The sequence below is a fragment of the Homalodisca vitripennis genome, chromosome 4 (genome assembly GCF_021130785.1).
Source record: "Homalodisca vitripennis isolate AUS2020 chromosome 4, UT_GWSS_2.1, whole genome shotgun sequence".
Taxonomy (NCBI): Eukaryota; Metazoa; Arthropoda; class Insecta; order Hemiptera; family Cicadellidae; genus Homalodisca; species Homalodisca vitripennis.
In genome coordinates this window covers 26,977,352-26,993,630 of record NC_060210.1, presented here as the reverse complement: position 1 = coordinate 26,993,630, position 16,279 = coordinate 26,977,352, and the positions used below count along the sequence as shown (strand labels likewise).

At 45.9% G+C, this 16,279-nt stretch overlaps 4 non-coding genes and 1 pseudogene across 4 annotated transcripts; 2 read left to right on the top strand and 3 right to left on the bottom strand.

Annotated features, from left to right (window-relative positions):
- Positions 1-6,918: 6,918 nt before the first annotated feature.
- LOC124361610 lies at positions 6,919-7,101 on the top strand (annotated as a pseudogene).
- A 433-nt stretch (positions 7,102-7,534) lies between these two features.
- Positions 7,535-7,653, bottom strand: LOC124361606. Its single transcript, XR_006922358.1, has one exon. It is a non-coding gene; the product is annotated as a 5S ribosomal RNA (ribosomal RNA).
- Positions 7,654-8,020: 367 nt separating this feature from the next.
- LOC124361599 lies at positions 8,021-8,182 on the bottom strand. The gene has a single exon (XR_006922351.1). It is a non-coding gene; the product is annotated as a U1 spliceosomal RNA (small nuclear RNA).
- A 509-nt stretch (positions 8,183-8,691) lies between these two features.
- On the top strand, positions 8,692-8,908 carry LOC124361624. Its single transcript, XR_006922369.1, has one exon. It is a non-coding gene; the product is annotated as a small nucleolar RNA U3 (small nucleolar RNA).
- Positions 8,909-9,082: 174 nt separating this feature from the next.
- LOC124361644 lies at positions 9,083-9,205 on the bottom strand. Its single transcript, XR_006922386.1, has one exon. It is a non-coding gene; the product is annotated as a U5 spliceosomal RNA (small nuclear RNA).
- Between the last annotated feature and the right edge of the window lie 7,074 nt (positions 9,206-16,279).

Below are 16,279 nucleotides of genomic sequence, written 5' to 3'. Positions count from 1 at the left end.
GTTGCTTGCAAATTTCTAAATGATCTGTTAAATCTCCAGATTTGTAGAAATGGCTTAAACATCTTCTACATAGAAAATTTTTATGCCCATGTTTGGATGTTTGAGAACTCACTAACCTACTTAAATCGGTTATCAAAACAAAATGAGATTTGTCTTCTTGTTTTACATACAGTAGATCAATATTTAATTCTGCATCATATTTTTCAAAAATTTGTGACGGAACAACCTTAATACTTTCATCAAAACTGTAGACATTGATAGACATTTTTTGATATTTGTACTTGGAATTGTAACTTCGTTTCTCAAATAATTGTATATCTTTTAAAGACATTGGATATTCAAATCCCGAAAATATCTCGTCATTTACAAATTTTTCATATTGCTTTGCTCGTTCAGGATGAAATTTTGGTTTTTCAACAGCACATCGGATAGAGTAAATAAAACAGAAATCATCTTCATTTTTGATATTTTCACAAGCTTTTTTTACCTTGATTTCTTGTGGTAAATCGATATATGATCCTGCGTTCATAAATTCGTGTTTATTGAGGCTCAAAACTAGTTGTTTGCAGCTTTTAAATGTCCATCCAGAACCTCTATTTGGATGATTTGTCTGTTCTCGATGTGATAATTTATTAAATTGCTTAGTAATAAAGTCGTTTACGTCAAAGATTTCGTCTGCTTTTATAGTAAAGTACATTGGACACGTTTGTGTTTCACCGTTCACTAAAGTTCTTTCATATTCACATTCCAAAGAGAGATAACCCTTCATATTTTTAACATTCTCTTGAAATTTTTCTATTAAACTTTTAATTTCTGGCCTCATAATTGATAGATATTTGTAAATTGACATGGAATTATCGTTTAAATTTGTTAAAATGTATTGCTTGAAAAGACCGTGTATTGAGGATAACACTTCTACATCAATGATATTTTTAGGTTTTTCGTTAAGAGTTTTGTCAATTTCTTCGATCATTTCAGACTTAGTTTTATCGTTTGTTTCAATGGACAATTTTTCAGCGATGGATTGAATTTTTCATCATTAAATAGATTGAGATCTTTTTTATCTTCCTTACAGCTTTTCTTTAATTCACGCAATTTTTCTATGTTATACATCTTTTCGTGACCATCGATTTGATTCTCTTTAGCCCATTGTCTTAAAAAATTCAGTTCTTTCTCGTAAATTTCTTTGTTTTTGGCATGGATTTTGGAACCATAATGTCGATCATAGTTTTTTCTCAAAATTTATTTTTTGCAGAACGGACATGATATTTTATCACATGCCATTTATATAGAAAAAATTTGATTGTGTCAAGTTTCACTATTTAGTAAAATATCCTTTTATTAAGGAAAAGTTATCAACTTTTAAGCTTAAAGTTGGCAATAATTTGAGATAATTCAGTAGATTTTCAGGATTTTTAAAAAAAACTCTAATACTAGTGTGTAGGGACCTTAAAAAAACCTTCATTATCTACTGAATTATCTCAAATTATTGCCAACTTTAAGCTTAAAAGTTGATAACTTTTCCTTAATAAAAAGATATTTTACTAAATAGTGAAACTTGACACACTCAAATTTTTTCCTATGTAAATGGAGCTACTAAAGGAATTAAATGAAGTTGGTGAACTAAGATTTAAAGAATATAAGAAGTTGAATGAATTAGAAGAAAATAAGAAATACAAAATTTTGAATCTGGAGAAAATGAAAGATAAATTCGGGTTTACAATAATTGCCGAGTTGGAAGATTATAAAGTACACTTACCGAACAGATTTTTGACTGTTTTGGATGAAAAAAAGATTAAAGAATTGAATAAACATGATAAATTACACTTGGTTGTTACTGGAAAGAAGACTATTAAAGATAAAGACTGTGTTACTATCAATTTTGTAGAGTAGAAGATTTTTCGTTTATTCGTAGCAGACATTTCAAATAGATTGATTTGACTAGACAGCTCAAGAAAGTAGAAGCAAACAGCTATAGAATCGGTAATTTTTCATTCGTGAGTTACTGTTTGATTTTACAGATTCGTTTATTGTCCTTTAAACAGTATTTTCCCTTGATTTACTGTTGGCTCGGAAAGTGTCCTAGAATCGGCACTTTCCTACCTACTTATATATATTCGTAACTTTGTTTGGGATGTTGAATCACAGTAAAGTTCAGGTATTATCGATATGTATGAAACATGCATGTCGATTCAATCTGTAAGCTTGCATCAGTTATTGCCTGAATGCTCCTCTTTTACTAATGTTTTAAAATATTACATGATTGCGAAAAAAAATCTCTAAATAGTTTTTTCTTAAAATGTCCAAAAGTGTATAGGGCTGTTTCCAGTTTTCTGCCCTAAGCTTTTATAAATTTTATTCTAAAACTCTCTACGTTTGAAGTTTAACACTACACCCGGCTCTTAATCGTGAATCATGTGGTGTGACCCATAGTTTAAAATTATGAGTAAATTTTTGGAAATATATGAAGATTTGTTAGAAGTTTGTACAAAACAACACACTCATAAGAAATCATACGCCACACATAATTATATAGGTTGTCCATAAATTACTCAAGTTTCACCGAATTTAAAAGTCAAAATAAGAAAGAAACGTCACATAAAGTATAGTTCTATATTAACTCATTTATAGCTGATCAGCATGTTTGGGGTTTTTTAAGAAACGTGTTTCAATTAACAATAGAAAAAATCGCTTCTCGGCCTTTTGGCTAAGATCAAAGTGGTTAATGTGATCTTAGTCCAAAATCAAAATTTAATAAAAATTTCCGTGCAAAACCAGACAATCCGGTTGTTGTCCGGTTTTGCACAAGTTGATTCCGGGGGGGGTGGTGGGACGCACCCCTGGCAGCTTCGCCCTGCCAACGGATAGCCGAGTGGGGTCGGTCTGACGTGCCGACTTTCCCTAATAAGGCGGTGAGTCTAGGATTCGTCCGGGGGCTGTTCAATGTGGGGAGTTCGCTGACTCCCCGTCTGTAGCACCCGAGACCCCCACTTCTTCTCATCTTCTTTCTCATCTTTATTTCTTTCTTACTTTCTTCCGGTTTTTTCCTTCTTCTTCGTTATTCTCCTTCTTCGCGCGATGGACAAAACATTATTCTGTGCCCTCCCTCTAGGACAGCGCCTCCAATGCCCGGAGTGCCTTGAGGAGGGCGTACAATGCATTAGGAAACGGGAAGGGATGAAGCGCCATTTGAATCAAGATCACGGGGGGGGATGGGACTATTCATTTGTCTGCTGTGATGTGGAGTTTTCTTGCCGGCAGCATCGTTACGCCCTGAAGCAGGCCAAGGCGCATTTTTCCCAAGAACATCAGGGGGCCGATTTTCTTCTTCCTGAGGAGGAAATTGGATTATGTGCTTCTTCCTATAACGCTCTTCAGGAGAAGATAATCGGCATTGCCACCCCCATCCGGCCCATGACTCCGCCCATTGCTTCACCCTCCACCTCAAGCTCCTCATCGCCGACTCTCTCTCCCCCCCCCACCCCCTCATCCGCACCCGCTCTGCGGCTGCCATCGCGCGAAACGCTCACCGCCGCCGACTACGGGAACGGAATGTGACCCCGCCTCGTGAGCCGTTGCCCGTCGGCCATATGATGTCACCCGTGCTGTCCACTGCGTCACCGCCCACTCCACCACCTCATCACGCCTATGGACTCTCGCCTCCAGTCCGGCCTGTGTCTCCAACCACGCCCATCGCCTCACCGGCCGCGCCTGTTGCTGGGCCTCCCTCCCCATCTCCGCCGCCTCCTGGCCCACTACCATCTGTTGGCTCCGCCCCTCCTGACTCGCCAGCCTCCTCGTCGGTGGATCAGCCCGCCTTCGAGCTTTCGGCGTGGCAGCGTGAGTGGGTGGCCAAGTTCATCCCGGAGATGCCATGGGAGGAGTTTATAGATGCCCTGGACCAACTAGTCGCCGCCGTGACGTCGGCATCTGCGCGGCCGGAGCAAGCTCAACGGGGGGATCGCCGGGATGCTCGGACTGCTCGTCCACCGATGGCTACACGACGTCATGATGCCAAGGAAGCCACGCGCCTTCAGAGGCTGTATCGCCGTGCTCCACGACGGGCGTTCCGCGAGGTGCTGAAGGCGGCCTCGCCATTTTGTAGCATCCCTGGAGCAGCCATTGAGGACCACTTCAGGGACTGTTATTCTCCCAGGGATGGGTGCGTGGGGGCCCCGCCCCCTAACTCCCTTCTCCCTGCTGTGCCTCCACCACCGCTTCTGGAGGCCACGTTCCCTGGGGAGGTCCTCTCCCTCCTCCGCCGGACCTCTAACACCGCTCCTGGCCCGGATGGGGTAAGATACGGAGTATGGCGTCGTCGGGACCCGTCAGGACATGACTTGCCGCGGTTTTTAATGTCTGCTTGGCGGCCAAGCGGTTTCCGCCTGCCTGGAAGGTCTCGACGACCATTTTGATCCATAAGAAAGGTCCGGTGGAGGATATTTCCAATTGGCGTCCGATAGCTCTGTCGAACACCTGCGGGAAGCTCTTCTGCAGCCTTCTGGCCAACCGCCCCTCTGGGTGGGCTTCCGCCAATGGGCTCCTATCAGGGGCCCAGAAGGGTTTCACTCCCGCGGAGGGCTGCCTGGAGCACAATTTTCTGCTGCAGGAGCTCCTGGATGAGGCACGTAGGCGTGGGGGGGGGAGCTGTGCGTTGCTTGGCTAGACCTAGCCAACGCATTTGGGAGTGTGCCCCACTCCTCTCTCTTCTTCACCCTGCGCTCTGCCAATCTGACCGCCGACCAACTGCGGCTCATCCAGGACCTGTATCAGGGCAGTGCCACTTCCGTCCGGCACAATGGCAGTATGACGGCCGAGATTCCCTTTGGTGCGGGTGTGAGACAGGGCTGTCCGTTGTCTCCCCTTCTTTTCAACCTCGTGATGGAGACGCTGATCCGGCCCATCATCGCTATGGAGGGCATCCTTGGGGCCGACCTACATGGCACGCGTGTCAGTGTCCTGGCGTACGCGGATGACTTGGCCTTGGTTGCCAAGTCTGAAGCGTCGCTTAGGGCGCTGCTTGAGGCCGTCGTACCGGCGGCAGCGTGGGTCGGCCTCAGTTTTAAGCCTGAAAAGTGTGCCACACTCCACGTGGCACGGCGTGAGGTGAGGCCGACAGCGTTTGCCATCTACGGCTCCCCGCTTAGGGTTCTGGGCGAAGGCGAGCCTTATCATCACCTTGGTGTGCCCACTGGCATGAGAGTCGATCAGACTCCAGTGGACACCATTTCAAGGCTCGATTTCAAGGCTCGAAGGTGAGGCTGCCGCCATCTTTGGGAGTCTGCTTGTGCCCTGGCAAAAGCTCCACGTCCTGCGCACGTTCCTGATCCCGCAATTGATCTTCAACCTTCATACCGCGAGGATCAGGAAGACGTGCTTGCGTGGGCTTGATAACATTGTCAAAGCGGGCTGTAAGCGGACTTTGAACCTCCCTGCTAGAGCGAGTGCTGAGTTGGTCGCACTCCCTCCCTCCTGGGGGGGAGCTGGCCTTCTGCCATTGGCCGACCTCTCAGACCTTGCCACTGTAGCCCACGCTTTCCGCCTACTGACCTGCCCAGACCCTATGGTTGCACACCTAGCTCTTGAAGGTCTCGCTGTGTCGGCCGGTTAGCGGTCTGCTTCTAGAGCAGACAAAGAGTACCTTGTGGCCTATTTGAATGGGGATTTCGCTGGCAACTCCAATGTAGAGACCACCTTTTCTCTGGCCCGGGCTGCCCGGAATCGCCTCTCCAAACTGCTCCCTGATCTCCGTTGGGGATGGTGCGGGGAGAGGGATTCCTTCCAACTGACTGTTCCGGGTGTAAGATCCACCTCCATTGTGGACAGAGGCTCCCGGTCCAGAGTGTCATCCTGCCTGCGGTCGGCTATCCAGATATCTTATCGTTCTGCATTGTCTGCTAAGCCGGACCAAGGTAGGGTGATGAGAGTTGCCGCTGCGTGCCCCACTTCGAATCACTTCTTGTATGAAGGTCGCCACACGAGGTTCGCTGACTGGCGATTTGTGCATAGGGCGCGCCTCAACGTTCTCCCCTTGAATGGATGCAGGCGCTGGGGACCGGCGCTGCTGCCGATGTGCTTTGTCACTGTCTACCGTCCATGGCCGTGGTCACGAAACGTCATGACGCCGTCCTTGGCCTCCTTGCGGCATCCATCCGACCATCGCCGGGAGTTGATGTGCACCAGAACAGCGGGTACCTCTCGACCAGCTGCTGCCTGAACGTAACGTCCCAGACAACTTGGCTCGCCTCCGGCCTGACTTGGTGGTCATCGACCGTGACCGTAAGTTGATTAAATTGGTCGATGTCACCATGCCGTACGAGGACGGATGGCAGTCCATTGTCGAGGCACGGGAGAGGAAATACGCCGCATATGATCCCCTCGCTCAGACTCTCCGAGCCGGCGGCTACCATGTCACCGTGGATGCCTTTGTAGTCGGCTCTCTGGGCGCATGGGACAATGCCAACTGGGGGACCGTGGCTCGACTAGGTGTCTCTCGGCAATATGGTGTGGCCCTCTCCCGTAAGTGTGTCTCTACTGCCATCCGCTGGAGCCAGACATATACGTGCAGTACGTGACGGGTGTGCGACAATATAGCCCATAGAGCAGGGGAGTCGTACATGGTCCTTAGTTTTATGTAGTTTTTTTTTAATTTTAACTTTTTAATTCGCATGTTTTTTACATTCACTTGCATGTGACTTAGTTTTAATATTTTAACTTTAGTTTTTTAGTATTGTTACCAGAGGCCTATCAAAGTTTATAAGTATTGTTATTGTTTAAATTATTATTTGTTATACATTAATTTATTGTTATTGTTATCTGTTGTTTTATTACCTTAACTAGTTCTAAGCAACTTGCATGTTGCATATGATGTTGCAATACTTACACATTAAACGTTTGACTTTGATGACGGAAAAAAGAATAGCCGAAAAAATGAAAGGCCCAAAATATCTGTTCTTATCAGCTTAACATCTGATACGTCCCTCATCGAGGGACCAGTTTGTTAAACTGATTTTTGGAAAATGACGGAGTGCTAGGAGCTTGCTCCACCTCTGTCACGGGTTGACCCGGCATTGCAGTACCGCCGGGACCGGCCCACCACCAAATAAATACACACAATAAACTAATTCTTCATCATGCACATAACTTATAAAACAGTGTATATACAGTTATCCCCACGTCAAAGTTTTATGGTTGTATAAAAACAAAATATGTCCATGTTTATTCTTATAACGCGTGAAGAAAATAATATAAATTAAAATATACTGTAGGCCTACACACTGTTGCCACTATTACACAGTAAATAACAATTTTGATAGTGTTTACTGGTTGGTATTAAAATAAAAAAATTTATTAATTTACAATATTTTCTTAACCGCGTATTGATAGTTTGTTTTTTCATTAAAAGTGTATTTATTTGCCACAAAATTGTAGGGCTCAAAATAACGATAATAATCGTTCAAAAGTACAAGAATGTAGAATTTTAATGTAAAAATACAATTATTGAATTTTAGAAAAGAAAATAATTACAAAAAAATGCCAACAGCACGTGGTGTTCCCAAGCGGTCACCCATCCAAGTACTAACCACGCCCGACGTTGCTTGACTTCGGTGATCGGACGAGAACCGGTATATTCAACGTGGTATGGCCGTTGGCGAGAGACTAACTGATCTAGACGACCATAGGTTACTTAAGCGTTCAGTAGTGAACAAGAACCATTATTGGTGGTACATATTGACACGAAAACAAGTGTTTATATTTGAATCACAGTTTTCATTGTCGGAATACACACATTTAATTGATTATTCCAATTTATTTATGTAGACATTTTATTATACTAGGTTGTCAATATTATAATATTGCACGTATAGACTTTGGTGGGAAAGCTGACTTATTTAATTTTATTTATTATAGAGACAACTTTAAAATGTCCTTGTGAAATTATTTTAAAACCGTAAGATATATATTTTTCTTCTTTTTCTTCTTCTTATTTTGTTTTCTCGACAAGGCATTAGTGGATAATTAGGGACGGCGCGAACGCAGTCCCCGCTACCAAAAATTACGCGCCCGAGATACCCACATTTGGGGCATTCGCAGGAGTCAGCCCGACCGTAGTGCAATGGAAAGGCCTCATCCTGGGGGAACCGCCTTCGTGATCACGGTAACCCCTACGCCAGGTAAGTATGAATGTACTTGCCCAGACAATTGGTACCGACCAAAACGACAGTTTTATCTGCCACCGAGAGGCAAACGGCAAGAGTTGGTTTCTATGGTAATTTTGCCAAGGTATCCGTTAAAATGCACACATTTCATGTTCCAAACAGTATTATCAGTGTTTAAAAACAACATTTTTACATATTAGCTTGTAAATTATCAGTTTTTACTGGTTTTAAACGCCACGGTGCGGCATACACTGTCGCGCCGATGGCACCGCCACATTACGGTCTGTGCGGCACGGCGCTCGCCGCATCGACACCAATACCACTCTCTAACCGTTAGAATATTACGATTTTCACTAGTCGGTTAGCGTACTGCGGCTATTCACATTGCAAACTGAACTCCACTGGACCGTGCACTGGTGAAATCCGTTGGATTTCAATGGCAATATCTCGGTGAGACAATTCCTGGAGAGTTTCTCGCATGTCCAACTGGTTATTACAATAACCTAGTCCAAGATTTGTTTCCGTTCGCACCAAGATCATACTTCACAGGATCATTTCTGTAGTAAGATCTTCATTTAACCACTTCAACACTGAAGTGTTTACCAGCCACGATGAAGAGACAAAGTTCTACTCCCTGAGCGTGAGGCAGGCGCGTGACCGTGTCACAACATGACGCGGTTTACGCTCCATCGATGATCGTTCAGACCGACCACTCTTGGTCGGTACGAGAGGAGAGCGTTCAAAGTGGCCCATTATAAATATGAAATGAGAATTGGAAACTATTAAATTGTTTGTAGGCTAAAAAAGTACGATCCTCGGCAAGTGAACGTCACGTGAGATGTAGTATAGTTACCAATACAAGTCGATAACACAGTGTAATGTAACGGTAATGGTGATGGATATGGTTTGTGTGTTGATGATGGCCCAGCCCCATAAGGGCCGGGCACTGACTAAAAATTGGTTACAGACTCATCATGTGTTCCCCTCCACGGAACTCTTTAGTAAAAGGCCAAAGATGTATTCGTTCTGAAGGGAAACCAGAGTGGAGAGACGAGGTACATACGCCGAGACCGATCAATTTACTTGTTAAAAACTGCGCCGAGAGTTTGCCGACATAATGTCCGCAACTGGCAGTGTGCGAGACGCTGAACACTTTAGGAACGTCGTCAACCGTGAACAGGTGAATTTTAAAATACACTTGTCAGTAGACGGTCTCGCTCGGATTACGGTTTAAGAGATATGCAGTCGTTTTAGCGGTCGCGCGACAAGAGAAGGCAAAGTGACGGTCGCCGTCCCGCGGTAACCGTACCGGGCGCTGGATGCGACACCTGTGCGGCGAGTCGACCAACTAACAGGACAGTTTGGTTGCGGCGAGCGGAGCGCTAGTGTCAATTGGCCGGGGCCGTTCTCGTGACAACCGTTGGCGAGTGGTACGGTGGGAAAACGCTGCCTGCCGTAGCCGTGTCCGTCCAGTTGAAACCATTCCGATTACGATTTTAACTAGTTTAACAAGGGAAAATCCTCTGTCCTGGCGTCGAGTCCAGTTTAAAATAGTTTTACCAGTTCACAGTTGACACGAAAACGGTTCAACGCTCGCCGGGTCGGTACCGAACAAACAATTTGTCAACAGGTTCACGCTGTTGAAAACTACTGAGGAAATTTACATAAGCGGTCATGTTATATTCTATATTAGAAAATATAGCCGCCTTAGCTGCCTTTTCCGACCTTTGACGACCCGTAAAACACCACCGAACACGATGGTTTGTTGGCAGGAGGTGGTCAAGTGACGGGTGACGGTGCGTGCGGCTCTGTGCGGCCGGCCGGCTCGTGGCTGGCGATTACACGAGCCCCGTCGTTGTCTTTCTGATAGAATAACGGTATTTCACTCTTGTTCTCTGGCCGGAGGGAATTTATTACGCATCTAATAAAACTGTTTCTCTAAAATAGCGAAAACACGGTTTTCTAAAAAAATTTTTTCTCCAAATTTCCGACTTTTGTTGTTTTTCTTTCTCGAGCGACAAATTGCAAGTAACTTTTTACTCTATGTAATTGTAAAACACGTCCAGGAAGACCTGGCAGAGGACACGTTTTCCTGGGGACAAAGCCGCCTTCAACAGGCAGGCGGAAAGAGTTAAGCAACTCCTGCAGGACCACAGCGCACAAAATTTGGAAAACTTATCTTGAGACAATAAGCCCGGAGGATGGGTCTGCATGGCGGCTGGTCAAAGCCCTGAAAACGGCAAAAAAGCTCGAGCAGCCCATCCTAGGAAGGCAAGGACTAGTATACTCCACACAAGATAAGGCCGAAGCCTTTGCCGACTGCATGGAGTTGCAGTTCTCCCCCCACCCAAACACCAGTGACCCCGGGCACACCGACATGGTCGATGCCTACCTGGAAGCAGAAGCTCGTGAAGAAGAGGACAGTGATGAAGAGGAAGTGGAACCCATTTCAGAGCAGGAAGTCTCCCGGGCCCTGGCCAAGCTGAAACCGAGGAAGGCACCAGGACCAGATGACCTGGGCCCACCTGCTCTGAATAAGCTACCACCATGGGTAATCACGTGGCTTACTGTCCTCTTCAACAGCTGCCTGCGACTTCGCCACTTCCCGTCCCAGTGGAAGCAGGCGAAAATAATCATGCTTCCAAAGGCCCAAGAGAAGTTAACGCTCCCAGGTAGCTATCGACCAATATCCCTCCTCCCAGCTCTCTCCAAACTACTAGAGCGACTCGTGCTGGCGCGGTTTCCGGAGGAATTCTTCCTAGCTCTGAGGGAGGAGCAGTATGGATTCCGCCGAGGCCACTCGACAACCCTCCAGTTAACAAGAGTCTCTACGGAAATAGCAGACAGTGCCAACCTCGGTCGAGTGACCACTGCTGTCTCAATAGACATCAGCAAGGCATTCGACAGGGTTTGGCACGCAGGGCTAAACTTCAAGCTGGCTCAGAGTCCTCTCCCTAGGAAACTAAGACAACTCTTAAAATCCTATCTCCAAGACCGGCACTTCACTGTAGCTGTCGGCCCGTCAACGTCCAGCAGCAGGCAGATCACCGCTGGTGTGCCACAGGGCTCAGTCCTAGGACCAATCCTGTACCTGTGGTATACCAACGATATCCCCGTCACCCCAGGGGTCTCAGTCGCTCTCTACGCAGACGACGCGCTCTTCTATACCAAATCGAAGATTGTCCAAGCCTCCTGCAGACGCATCCAGAGCCAACTGGATCTCCTAGCGCCCTGGATGCGAAAATGGAGGATGAAGGCCAACACCGACAAATGTGCGGCAATCTGCTTCACCAGGAAGAGGTGGGGCCATGTCGCACAAAATAGTCTACTTCTGGAAGGCCAACGCCTCGCGTGGACAAAGAGGCTGAGATACCTGGGGATGATCTTAAGCAGGACACCGACCACCACTCCAGCTGCAGAAGACCGACTGCGGAAAGCCAAGGCCGCACGCAGAAGCCTTCTCCCACTATTGCGACCAGCCGCCGCCCTCCCACTCACCACCAAGCTGCTGCTGTACAGGGCCATCATTCGACCGGTCCTGACATACGCCGGGCCCGCATGGTACGCCGGGACGTCAAAAACAATAAAGAAGAAACTGGAAGCATTTCAGCACAAGACGGTCCGGCTCCTGACGGACTCACCGTGGTTCGTCAGGAATACTGTCATCATGCGGTCCACAGGGCTTCCTACTGTGGAGGAGTGTGTCAGGAACGCAGCAGCCCGACTGTACGCAGCAGCCGCAGAATCGCAGTGGCCACACATCAGAGAATGGTCGACCAGAGAAGGGCCGCGGGCCAGGAAAATCCCAAAACCAAGGATGTTGCTACAGGATCCTCCGTAGCAACAACAACATAATCATATAAATACTTACCAATAATTATATAAATCACAGACTGTTTGTAAATACAAACATTGTATAAAATAGTAAGCTGACTATAACCAAATTGTAAAGAATAAATGACCAAATTGTAAATAATAAATAATAAATGACTGACCTGATTGTAAATAATAAATAATAAAATGACCTGATTGTAAATAATATTAGTATAGTAAATAGTTTTAAGATTAGCTTTAAGTTGTATATATACACTTGTATATTCTGACTATTAACACTAAAGCTCCTGAACATTCAGGAGAAAGGTGTCACAGCTGCCCAGCAGTCATTGTGTGTTCACAGATACTGCCAGAGAGGGGATACAACAATCCCCGTCATCCCGCCTGCCTGCCTGCCTGCCTACGTCTATTATATCGCTTCTCGGCCTTTTGGCTAAGATCAAAGTGTAGGAGGATGGGAGATGTCCTTCGTCTGCTGCGACATTGAGTTCTCGTGTCGCCAACAGAAGTACGCGTTGAAGCAGGTGAAGGCACATTGTGCTACAGTTCATCCTGGGGCGGAATTATTCCTTCCTGATGGCGAGCTGGGTGTCTGCGCATCATCTTACAACACCCTTCAAGAGAAGATTGTCAGGATGGTGACACCCATTAGGCCTCCTGCTCCTGATGCGCCCCCCAGCTCCGATTCCTCCCCAACTCCCTCTCCTTCTCCCCCACTTGTGCAGTGGACCGCGGAGTGCAGTGCGAGCTGCTCCTCAGCCCACCCGTTTCTGTGGAGTTCGGAGTGCAGTGCAACCTGCCGGAACAGCCATCCGCTGCCACGTGTGAGCGAGCTGTACTTCTCGACAGATTGAGGACAACAATAGAGGTCTTGGAGGCGGAGAACCAGAGTCTCAAGCAGCAGCTGAAAACTTGCGAGTGCGCTGATCTCAAAGAGAACTACAGGTGGACAGAAGTGAAGAAGAGGAAGCCCAAATACCCGGTACCGGTTCAAAATAAATTTATTTGCCCCCCAACCAAAAATGAAACTCAACAAAAAAGTGAATCTTTTTCTAAAATGAAAAAAACCAAAATTATCCAACTAACTTTCAAAAAACGTCAAAAAAATCATGGCAAGCTCCAAAAACCCCTACACGCAACGTACAGTTTAAGTCCATAACTGTTCGAGGGGACAGTCACGCTCGCCACATCGCTGGACTCGTGAGGAAACAGCTCGGCCCTGCAACCGCGGTGAGCGACGTCTGTGTACCCGGCGGCCGGTTTCTGGATATTGTGAGACCAGCTCGAACGGCATCTGAGCCCCGGCCCTGCTGCGAGGTGCTGATCGCCGGCACTAACGACCTGGCGGTCGGCGGGCAGCGAAATATTTACCGCCATCTGGAGGGGTACATCGCTGCTGGATCTTCCAGCACCGAGATCATCCTCACCACACTGCCGCATCGTCACGATCTGGACCCGACCCACCCTGTCCACTATCAGACCGTTCTCGTGAATGCCTACATTGAGGAACTGGCTGTTAGACACAATATTAGAGTGTTAAACTTCGATGACATCAGCCGTAGGTATTTCACGAGACACGACCAACATCTCTCCTGGCGGGGCAAGCGGTTACTGGCTGGGATGATCGTGGCGGCGATGAGTCCAGCCACTCAAGAATCAAAAATGAAGGCGCAGCCGCGACTCTGGGGGAATCCTCGCGCAGCGGCTGCTTCCACCTCCAGCATGCCAACGCCCGCTGCTGCCCGAGAAGAGTCGGCGACCACCCCTCAACGGCCAGCTAGCATACAGGATGTCTCCTACGCGTGAGACGCTCCCCCAGTCCAGACATTCTGCAGATCATAGGAGGCTCTACTAACTTAAAAGAAAATCCAGTTTTTTTAGGGGGCCCACTTTACAGCAAAGGACTAAATTGACAGACCAAAATCGGCAAAATCAGACAAATCAAAAATTACATGTTCAAGGTTCCCTAAGACTACTCCACCAAAACGCCCAGTACGCAACCAACAAAAACCAGTACGTTTTAACAACGAAAACCTTGAACTATGCAAAATTCCAAATTACAACTTGGCAGAAGCGTACTGTCGCCAGACCTCCAAAGGAGGTGGTGTAGCAATTTTTCTGAGACAAAATTTAGTTTTTACAAAATTTACAATCAAAGAAACGACCGCGAAAGATTTCGAAGCAGTTGGGATCAAAGTACAAACTAACAGGTCAACATTAATTGTGATAGGGATTTACAGGTCTCCCAGTGGAAATGAATATCAGTTTTTTCAAAATTCGAAGTGTTACTCACTGACCTGACTAACCATCAATACGATTACGTCTTGATGGGCGATCTCAACGTGGATGCGATGGACAGCAACCATCCATCCACCAAGCGACTAGTCGATCTGCTGAGGTCATTTGGCCTTGAACTGCTGGTCAAAACTCCAACGAGAGTGACGGCTACAACACAGTCGGCTATTGATAACATCATCACAAACGTTGAAAATGTCACAGTATCGGTGGTCAACACAGCTATCTCAGACCACTATGGCCAAGAGGAAAACATCATTAGTGGAAAACAAATCGAGAGAGAACCAAGAATTACCAAAACAATAAGAGACACGAGGCCAGAAAATATTGCTCTCCTCAGCGCTTCCCTTTCAAAAGAAAAGTGGAATTTTCTAAATTCTTCACACCCAGTAGAGCAGCACTTTCAAATTTTCAATGAATGTTTGAATTTCCATCTCAACACCTGCTGCCCTACAAAAACGATCAAACCTCGCCCAAAGAAGGTAAATAATACTTGGATCACTAAAGGCATTCTGGTGTCGAGAGAAAAACTCAAATTTTTCTCCGAAATAAACAGAAAAACAGCCAATGAACAGTTCAAAATCTTTTTTCGAAATTATAAAAAAAAATTACAGGAAGGTGATCCAAGCTGCAAAATCGTATGATGTCTCAAAATCAATTACTTCTTCAAAAAACGTTTCTAAAACTGTATGGGGCATCATTAACAATAAACATCAAGAATCCAAGCAAATCACAGTCAAAATTGGGGACACCCTTGTGAGCGATGCCTCTAGGGTTGCCGACGAGTTTAACGGATTTTTTGCGTCTGTTGCTTGTGGACGGGGCCCTCGTCCATCGCTGCCACAGGGGAATCCCACGCGTAGACAGAGTCCAACAGCCTCAATGGCTCTGACTCCTGTAGTTGAGGAAGAGCTCGATAAAATCATTCAACAATTCCCAGCTAAAAAATCGAATGATCTAGAATCGAGATCCATGTGGTTAATAAAACAATGCTCTAAGCATATCGTGAAACCACTGACTCAATTGGTCAATTTGTCTTTTAACTCAGGAGTTTTTCCCTCTCTCCTAAAAATTGCAAAAGTGCATCCAATTTTCAAGAAAGAAAACCCCTGTTCAATAAATAACTATCGGCCCGTCTCAATTTTGCCTGTATTGAGCAAAATATTTGAAAAACTCTTTCTAACGAGAATGCTTTATTTCTTAAATAAAAACAACCAGCTTTCTGAACACCAATTTGGATTCAGGAAAAATAAATCGACGATAGACGCAGTGGTGAGTCTGGTTGATATGGTTGTAGAGGGTCTAGAACGTCAGGATCACACATTAAGTGTGTTCCTGGACCTTTCTAAAGCATTCGACTGCGTTGACCATGAAATACTGCTTGACACATTACATTCTCATGGCATCCGAGGTGTGCCGCTCTTATGGCTTAAATCATTTTTAAGTCAGAGAAGTCAAGTGGTTCAGATCTCAAACCAATTTTCTAAACCAATTCAACTGAGTTATGGAGTCCCTCAGGGCTCTATACTCAGTCCAATCCTTTTCCTGATATACGTCAACGACGTACATTCATCGCTGCTGCATGGTAAAATTGTGCAGTATGCTGATGACACGACTCTGTGTTTCAGAGATAACACACAAGAAGGTTTGGAGCTACAATCCTTCGTAGATATCAACAATTGTGTGCAATATTTCAATAGCCTCAACCTTCAAACGAATTCTTCGAAATCCAACGTGTTGAATTTCACACTGCGTCCAACGGACTCCCAATGTGGGTCAGCCGTCATGTTGGCAGATTCCATATTGGAAGAAGTCTACTCCTCAAAATTCCTTGGAATACTCCTCGACCGAAGGTTGACATGGAATAATCACATTGACCATGTGTGCGCCAAACTGTCCTCAGGAATATATGTTTTGAGGTCCTTGGCCCGGTACTGCCCCAGTCAGGTATTGATTGCGGCATATTATGGGCTAATTCACTCTCACCTTTC